At 41.0% G+C, this 8,817-nt stretch overlaps 1 long non-coding RNA gene across 1 annotated transcript; it reads left to right on the top strand.

Annotated features, from left to right (window-relative positions):
* Positions 1 to 367: 367 nt before the first annotated feature.
* Positions 368 to 8,772, top strand: LOC143829866 (uncharacterized). Its single transcript, XR_013228262.1, has 4 exons — positions 368 to 472; positions 3,318 to 3,388; positions 7,105 to 7,189; positions 8,632 to 8,772. It is a non-coding gene; the product is annotated as an uncharacterized LOC143829866 (long non-coding RNA).
* The last annotated feature ends 45 nt before the right edge of the window (positions 8,773 to 8,817 follow it).

Below are 8,817 nucleotides of genomic sequence, written 5' to 3' on the forward strand. Positions count from 1 at the left end.
TCCATCCCTTTAATCATTTTAGTTGCCCTTTTCTGTACCTTTTCCAGTACTATAATATGTTTTTTGAGATGAGGTGACCAGAACTTGACACATTTTTTCAAATAAGACTGCACAGTAGACTAGTAACATCAGAACAAGGATAACAATGGATAGGACTGAAGACAGCAAGAATTACAGCATTTCATAATAACAGCATTAACCACATTAACTTCTAACTCTGATCCCATAGGTGATCGATTTGAATGCAAGTAGTATCCAATTTGGAACATTACACTTAACACCAATATAAAATCCCAAAGACTCTGTTGCTAGGAGGTTTGAATTCTGAAACTGGTGATGTCATAGAGATGAGATATTCTCAGTTGTCAATACAGAGTGGTACTTTTACATGACTGATTTGTTCTAGAGATGACCTGCACTTTCCAGGTAGATCCACAAAAACATTTAAATCTCTGTAAGACTACACTGACAGGTTAGTAACAATCAATAAGAAAGCCAGCTGGCAGTCTCCAGATAATAAAGTATATTTTTATTGCAACACTTTCTCCTTCACAGTAGTGCTGTACCTTTTTATAATCCATTAGATGCTGCTTCGTACCAAATGCATCAAGAAAAATGAAGCTATTAGTAATTTGTTTTGAAAAGGTTCTGATTGCTTCATAAGGCAATCTAATATTTATTGGCTTTCTTTCCCCGGCATATGGTCACTGAAATGGTAAATAGGGCCTTCAGGGAAGTGCTAGCCATCAGTACCTGCACTAAAGGATTTCAGAGGTTTAATTTGAATGTAGTTTTTGCTTGCACTACTTAACGATCATAGGAAGGGATAGAGTGGATAAGAATGGGGGAAAGGACCCTTTGCACTTAGTGGTTATGCATCTCTTTCATAAAGTTAATACATTCTAAGATTTTTTAAAGATGTCTCACCAATTCTAATTCTTAACATGGCTGATCTGTGGATACTTAAATCTGGAGACTGAGTTCATGAATAGAGACAACAGATCATTTTGCAAAACAGAAAAAGCCGTATGTTTACAGAAATATCTGTTACAGAAAACGCATTTGAGGATTAACCCTCTCCAAATATTAGAAGCAGAAGAAAAGAATGCCCTCTCAATGGCCAAAATGAGGGTTGCTAGGCAACCACAATTCCTTATCGCCAGCCTTCAAACCTTGGCTTCTGTCAATTAAAAGGCAAAGGAGCTATATTCCTGGGCTATTTTGTCCTCCCAATTGACTGCTCTCCTGCCTCCTCCCCAGAAGGAGTACTCATCAGGTCCAGGGGCTCAGCAGCAGCCAGCAGCAATTTGATGTCATGCAATTTGCAGAACTCAGCAACATATGGCAGTGAATACTGAATAATCTGAGCCTCTTGTGGGGCAGGGTGGTAAGGCAGCAGACATGCAGTCTGAAGCTCTGCCCATGACGCTGGGAGTTCAATCCCAGCAGCCAGCTCAAGATTGACTCAGCCTTCCATCCTTCAGAGGTCAGGAAAATGAGTACCCAGCATGCTGGGGGGTAAACGGTAATGACTGGGGAAGGCACTGGCAAACTACCCCATATTGAGTCTGCCATGAAAACGCTAGAGGGCATCACCCCATGGGTCAGACATGACTCGGTGCTTGCACAGGGGATACCTGTACCTTTACTGAATAATCTAATGCCACACAACTGACTCGTAGTGTCTGCACAGTCTGTAAAAAAACTATCACCAACCTCCAAGTGGGGTCTGAGGATTTGCTTGAATTACAACTGATCTCCAGACAACAGAGATGAGTTCTCTTAAAGAAAATGGCTGTTTTTGAGGATGAACTATATGGCAGTTTATCCTACTGAGGTGACTTCCATCCCTTCCCCTGTCTTCTCAGATTCAATCCCCCACATTTCCAGAAATTTTCGAACTCAGGCCTGCCAACCCTACTTTAGGAAACTTCACTGAGCCCAGCAGCAGCCACCACACAACTCATCTGAGTATCTTGTTGCTGTATAATTTTTGCAACTTGACAAAGTTTTTATGAGGGAAAGCCTACCAGCCAGTGTGAAGGATGGAAAGTATTGTGAAAATAACAGGGAAAACGAGAATAATGTAAACTGCTTTGGGACCCCATTGAGTAGAGTAAAAATAAAGTCCAAAAATAACAACACTGAAGACTGGGAGAGGGCAGAGAAAATAAAGATTAGTTGGTAAACTCAAAGATTATAAAAGTGAGAGAGAGAGAAAGGGGAAATAGTGAGGATAATGGGATATAGGGGGCAATGAAGTAACTTCCACAACACCTTGTGGGTGCCTGGCTTGTATTTAATAATACCTCAAACTGCAGCAGTATCCTCTCTAAAACTTAGGAGAGCCTACCTTGATTTCCAGTGTTGTCTTACATGGATGCACTGGTGAGGGATGCTAAAATTTAAATGCATCAGATATTAATATTCAGTAAGGTTCCAGTGAATGTAGGCCTTAAACAGCTGTTGCATATTCTTGAGATAGCCTGAATACCAAATGCCTGGTGAGGAGAGCCCTGTTGCCTTTATGCTATGCCTATAAGCTTCCTCCCAGTACCTCGTTGGCTACTGTTAGAAAACAAATGAACACTCTTATCAGACTGGAGAACTATTTCTACAGCAGGTCCCCACCGTTTTGAGCCTGTGGGCACCTTTGGAATTCTGATTTGGAGTGACAGGCTCAGCCACAAAATGTTCACAGAGTAAAGATCTTTGTGCTGTGGTGGTAGCTACTGCCAAAAAAAACATTGTTAAAATATCGCCAATTAAAAGTCTTACTGGGCAAAAGCCCTACCTGGCCCTGCCCACTTTCAAAAGATGCTTGACAGGCACAAGGAAAGGTTTAGGTGGGTGCCATGGCCATGGGTACTACACTGAGGACCCCTGTCCTACACTGACTCTTCATACACCATGTGTTGGCAGTCTGAGATTCCAAGTACACACACCCGCAATTCATAGGGCCTTTCACTTAGAATATTTGCAGTCTGAGTCCTGAATCTTGATTGAGACCATTGCTAGTGATATTGGAAGGGCTATTTGTATGTATGATTTCTGGAGCACAATAAAATCCCCTCAAGTTTACCATCAAGTAATTATGTGCTGAAGACATATTGTGGAATCGCCTACGTAAGCTGGTTGCCAAGTATAAATAAATACTGCTGACATAGAAAACATTATGACAGCCACTTTCCTTTAGTAAACTAAAGAAATATAACCTGTATAGGCATTGTTTTGACCTTCTGAGTCCAAGGGGAGCAATCGGGATATGACTCACCTAAAGTTGTTAAATAATGGTTACAGTACTTTTTTTTTTACAGAGTGTGTGCCATGTATATCAAGAATTTCCCTGTTCTTCAGCGACTGAAACGGGATGAATTCTTTGATGAAGGTGAAGCCATCTGAACATTACCCTACCTAAACTTATCCCTGCTTACTTGGAAGAAAATTCCACTGTATTTAGTGGTGCTTCCTCCTAAAAAAGTATAGGATTGATGCATTAAAGTTTTAAGTTAGTGTTGAATCTGGTTCATATCACAGGAGCTACTATGAGAGAGTAGCTAAATTAAGTATGCATCCAAGATAAAGCAGAGGGTTGGTAAAAAAATCAAAGCATCTTCAAGATGCATTATCACCATCATTTCTGAAAGAGCACAACAAAGCTGGGGTGGTTACTAAGTGGACAGGAAATCCTGGATCTTTCCCAGTCATGCCCTTATTGACACCACTTTCCCTGTCCCAGCCCCCAACAGCAGCCATTCTCCTCTTCCATGCCATCAGGATTTTTTAAAAGTCAGTAACTGGCAAATTACTATAGCATTATACAAATTATAATGATAATTTTTCAGTTACCCAATAAAAAGGGGGGGACCTCCATGGGACTAGAATGACCATTCTGGTCCAGGACAGCAAAAGAAAAAGCATGACATGCCATTATATGAAAGCCCAGTTGCTCCTGTGCTAAAATGGTAGCCGTAATGCTGATAAGGAAACCCAGGGGGGGCCTTGCCGTGAGGAAGTCATCCCAGGTTTGAGATTGCAATAAAACAGGGGAACACTGAAGCAGGTTGAATAGAGGGCAATAGTCCTGCTGTAAGGAAGCCAAAGCTGAGCAAGACATCTGTGTGGAAAGAAGAAATTGAAAGTGTGGAAAGAACACTATAGGTAAGGTATAGTGTCTGAGTAGCAGGTTGACATGGACAGAGAGGTTGTTGAGAGGCACCTGGCTGCACTGGATGAGTTCAAATCTCTTGGTGCACACAAGAGTGTTCAAAGAACTTTCTGGAGAGCTCGTGGAACCCTTGTCCATCACCTTTAGGACCCACTGGAGGACTGGAAAGGTTCCAGAAGACTAGAGGAGCGTGAATATTATCCAGATTTTCAAAAAGGGAAGGAGAGATGACCTGGGAAACTACAGGCCAGTGAATCTGACCTCAATTGCAGAGAAGATAATGGAGCAGATTTTAAAGGTGGTGATCTGCAAACATCTGGAGGAAAATTGTTGATCCGGGGAAGTCAGCATAGATTTGTCTCCTAGAGGTCCTGCCAGACCAACCTTCCTTCTTTGACCAAATGACAGGCTTATTAGACCATGGAAACTCAGTGGATGTTGTTTACCTAGATTTCAGTAAGGCTTTTGACAAGGTTCTCCATGATGTTCTGATGGTATACTGGAATACTGTAGACTGGATTTTCAGATGGTTAGGTGGATAGAGAACTGGCTAGAATACCGTACCCAAAGAATGGTTGTCTATGTTATTTTATCTAAATGGAGAGAGGTAAGCAGCTGAGTGCCACAGTTACTGGGTCCAGTACTTTTCAACATTTCTATCATTGATATGGATGAGGGGGTAAGGGGACTCCTCATTAAATCTGTGGATGACACTAAATTGGGAGGAGAAGCAAACACCCCAGAAGATAGAGTCCCATAAGATCTGAACATGCTGGAAAAGTGAGGCAAATGAGAACAAGATGCAATTCAATAAGAAGACGTACAGAGTTCTACATCTGGGTCACAAAAATGAGAAGCATGCATACTGGATGGGAGATGCACTTCTGGGTAGCAGTGTCTGTGAAAGGGATCTTGGGGTAATTGTGGATGGTAACTAAATATGAGCAAGCAGTGTGATGCAGCGGTAAATAAGGTAAATGCTGTCTTGGGCTGTATCAACAAAGGCATCACATCAAAATCACAAGATGTCATAGTCCCACTGTGTACCTCATTGATCAGAGCCCACCTGGAGTACTGTGTGCAGTTCTGGAGGCCTCACTTCAAAAAGGACGTGGACAAAATTGAGAGGGTTCAGAGGAGAGCGACCAGAATGATCTGGGGCCCGGAGACTAAGCTCTATGAGGAAAAACTGAGGGACTTGGGAAAGTTCAGCGGGGATTGCTGTCTTTAAGTCTTTGAAAGGTTGTCACTTAGAGCAGTGGTCCCCAACCTTTTTATCACCAGGGACCACTCAATGCCGGGGACCACTCAACGCCTTTTACTGAGGCCCGGTGGGGGGGGGCTAGTTTACTCCTCTACTCTCAACCACTGCCCTAACGCTCTCTGATCGCCATGGTAATGTTTAAACATCCCTTCAAAATAAGATACAGACACGCCACAACAATGAACATAAGGAACATTTTATTTTCATGGAAATTTTAACTCATGACAATGACAAATCAATGGGAACCCTGAGCTTGTTTCTCTGCAACGAGATAGTCCCATGTGGGAGTGATGGGAGACAATGACACCTGAAGTGTGTTGTAAAGGGCCGGGGGGGGGGGGAAGGCATCCTTCGTGGCTCACCTCCAATTAGTCGAAGGACCACATGTGGTCCACAGGTTGGGGATCGCTAACTTAGAGGAGGACAGGGAAAGTCTCCTGTTGCTAGCATAGGACCTGCAGTAAACTATGTGGAGAATGACATCAGGAAAAAATTGAAAATGAACAATCCAAAATGCTTTCCTATGTTTGTTTTCTCCATTAAGAAATTCCAGAACATTTGAGGTCCCTTCCAACTCTATTATTCTAAGATTCTAAGTTGTTGTTGTTGTTGTTGTTAGGTGCGAAGTTGTGTCTGACCCATTGCGACCCCATGGACAATGATCCTCCAGGCCTTCCTGTCCTCTACCATTCCCCGGAGTCCATTTACGTTTGCACCGACTGCTTCAGTGACTCCATCCAGCCATCTCATTCTCTGTCGTCCCCTTCTTCTTTTGCCCTCAATTGTTTCCAGCAAGATTCTAAGTAGACTGTGGTATATGATTCTATTCTCCCTTTGTTGCTTTGTCTATGGAAGTTCAAAATCAACTATCTTTGTCCATGTTCATAGGCAGGGGGGAAAGAGAGAGAAAGTGATTCAACATACATCAGTACAAAGAGATACATACTAGAGCCAAAACTATTTTCATTCATTCATTCATTCATTCATTCATTCATTCATTCATTCATTCATTCATTCATTCATTCATTGTGCTTATAAGTCACTGCTCCTGGGCCTGCTGTCTCAAGGTGGCTAACAACAAATAAAATATACAATAAAGATACAATAGAATACATAAAATCTCATAACCCTCCAGATCCTCAACACACACACCTAGCACCCTCTATCTGCCATATCCCCAGGGGTGATGTTACCAATGGGAGGTTCCAGCAGGAAACTCCCAGGAAAGGGCAGATATTCTGTCTGCCTGACCTCAACCAAAAGCCTGGGGAAAGAGCTCTGCTTTACAGGCCCTGCAGAACTGAATCAGTTCTGGCAGGGCCTTTAGCTCTTCTGGGAGCTCATTCTACCAGGCAGGGGCCAGGGCCAAGAAGGCCCTGGCTCTGTTCAAACTTACTAGGGGCCAGGGATCACCAACCTACTTGAACCCGCAGAGCGAAAGACCCTGTGTGGGGCATAAGAAGAGAGGCAGTGTCCTTGAAGGTTATCACCAAAACCTTAAATCTTATCTGATATTCAACAGGCAAGCAATGTAGACATTAATCACTTGCCTGTAACTTCCTAGGAAGAGATTGTTGGGCAGTCCATTTTATAGTCATATGAGTAATATAAATGGTAATTTTTTCATTGTGAGATGATTATTTTATATTTATGTTTTGGATTTTTCTTACAGCTGGAAAATACATTTTAGGTGCAGTAATTGCAGGATGCATTTTCTGGGGTTTAATCTATGGTCTGATCATTTGGTATTTTAGATGGTGAGTAGGCAGAATGCCACAAATGGGTTTGAATGTGCATACATTTCTATTCATCTACTGGGAAAATATTCTTTGCTTGAAATTTATAATTGCTGGTAAATTAATATTCATATATGAATATTTTGTACAATTAGAATGATATACAGTGTACTTCGTCCATATATTCAGTTATATAGCTATCCCCTATGTGGGGACAACTAAGTGCAGACATTGGGGGCATGAACAGAAAAGATACAGCTAAGAAAAGCTCCATATTTACAGAAAAATCTGAAGTCCAAAAAAATACGTCAGGGTGCATTAAATACGTCAGGGTGCATTAAAAATGATAGAAGCAGTGCAGAAAAGAATGCCCTCTCAGGGGCCATTGTGGGGTTATTAGGCAACTACAACAGTATTGCCACTGCAGCCTTGGTTGCTGTCAGAAAAAGGCAAGGGGAGGGGACAGTGCTCTTTTTAGAGTTACTTTGGCCTTTGAGTGCTCTTTATAGGGCTACTTTGACTCACTGGGGTCAGGCCCAGCAGCTGCCACTAACCATCTTTCTACCATGCAACTAGTCATGACTCACTCGGGCCCAGCTGCTTGCTGCTGTTCAGCAACAGCCACCCCCAAAAAGCCATTGTAGTTAGCATTTTAGCTAGCTTCTAGGAAACCCGAGTTAGAATCACTCTGTTGTAGGAACTCACTAGGTGACTTTGGGCCAGTCATGTGGTATGACCTACCTAACCTGAATTATTATGAGGAGAAAATGGAGGAGTGGAGAATGATATAGGCTACTATGGGTCCTCGCTATGGAGAAAAGTGGGGTATAAAGGAAGTAAATAAATAATATAGCTGAGAATGACCAAATAAAAGGTGATGAGGAGAGAAGAAAGCAGGGAACTGAAGATCGAGCACAAGGTAAAGCTGGCTTGGCTGATGGGTGGGAAATAGAGAAGGAAGCAGGAAAAGGGGACTATGCGAAGCGGCCAATTTCTCTAGGTAAATTGATCTCTGCAGTCTGAAGATCAGTTGTAATTGTGACATCTCCAGGCCTCACCTGGGGGTTGGCAATTCTTCTAGTGGGTGAAGAATGCTTACAGATCCTTCTTGTTTTATATATATATATATATATATATATATATATATATATATATATATATATATATATATATATATATATATATATATATATATATATATATATATATATATATATATATATATATATATATATATATATATATATATATATATATATATATATATATATATATATATATATATATATATATATATATATATATATATATATATATATATATATATATAAACTTTTCACAACCTCGAGGGGTCTCATTGACTGGAAAGGCAGGATTAAAATGTTTTAAAGAAAACAAATGAAATAATCATAGTGTGACAAACAGCTTCAATGGTAAACAGATTCTTTAATATTTCCTTACAGGAAACATAGCAAAGAGGAGAGGAGAGGTTCAGTCAGAAGAGTCTCGTTTTGAAAACCATTTTGTAATTTTACTTTTTGTTCATTGTGTGATGGTAATTCAGTAAATTGTGATAATGTATTGCCAGCAGAGATTTAAAAATATTTTTTTCTGGTACAACATGTTCCTATTTCTTTGTTAGTATTTGT

The sequence above is a fragment of the Paroedura picta genome, chromosome 2, assembly GCF_049243985.1.
Source record: "Paroedura picta isolate Pp20150507F chromosome 2, Ppicta_v3.0, whole genome shotgun sequence".
In the NCBI taxonomy this organism is placed as follows: domain Eukaryota; kingdom Metazoa; phylum Chordata; class Lepidosauria; order Squamata; family Gekkonidae; genus Paroedura; species Paroedura picta.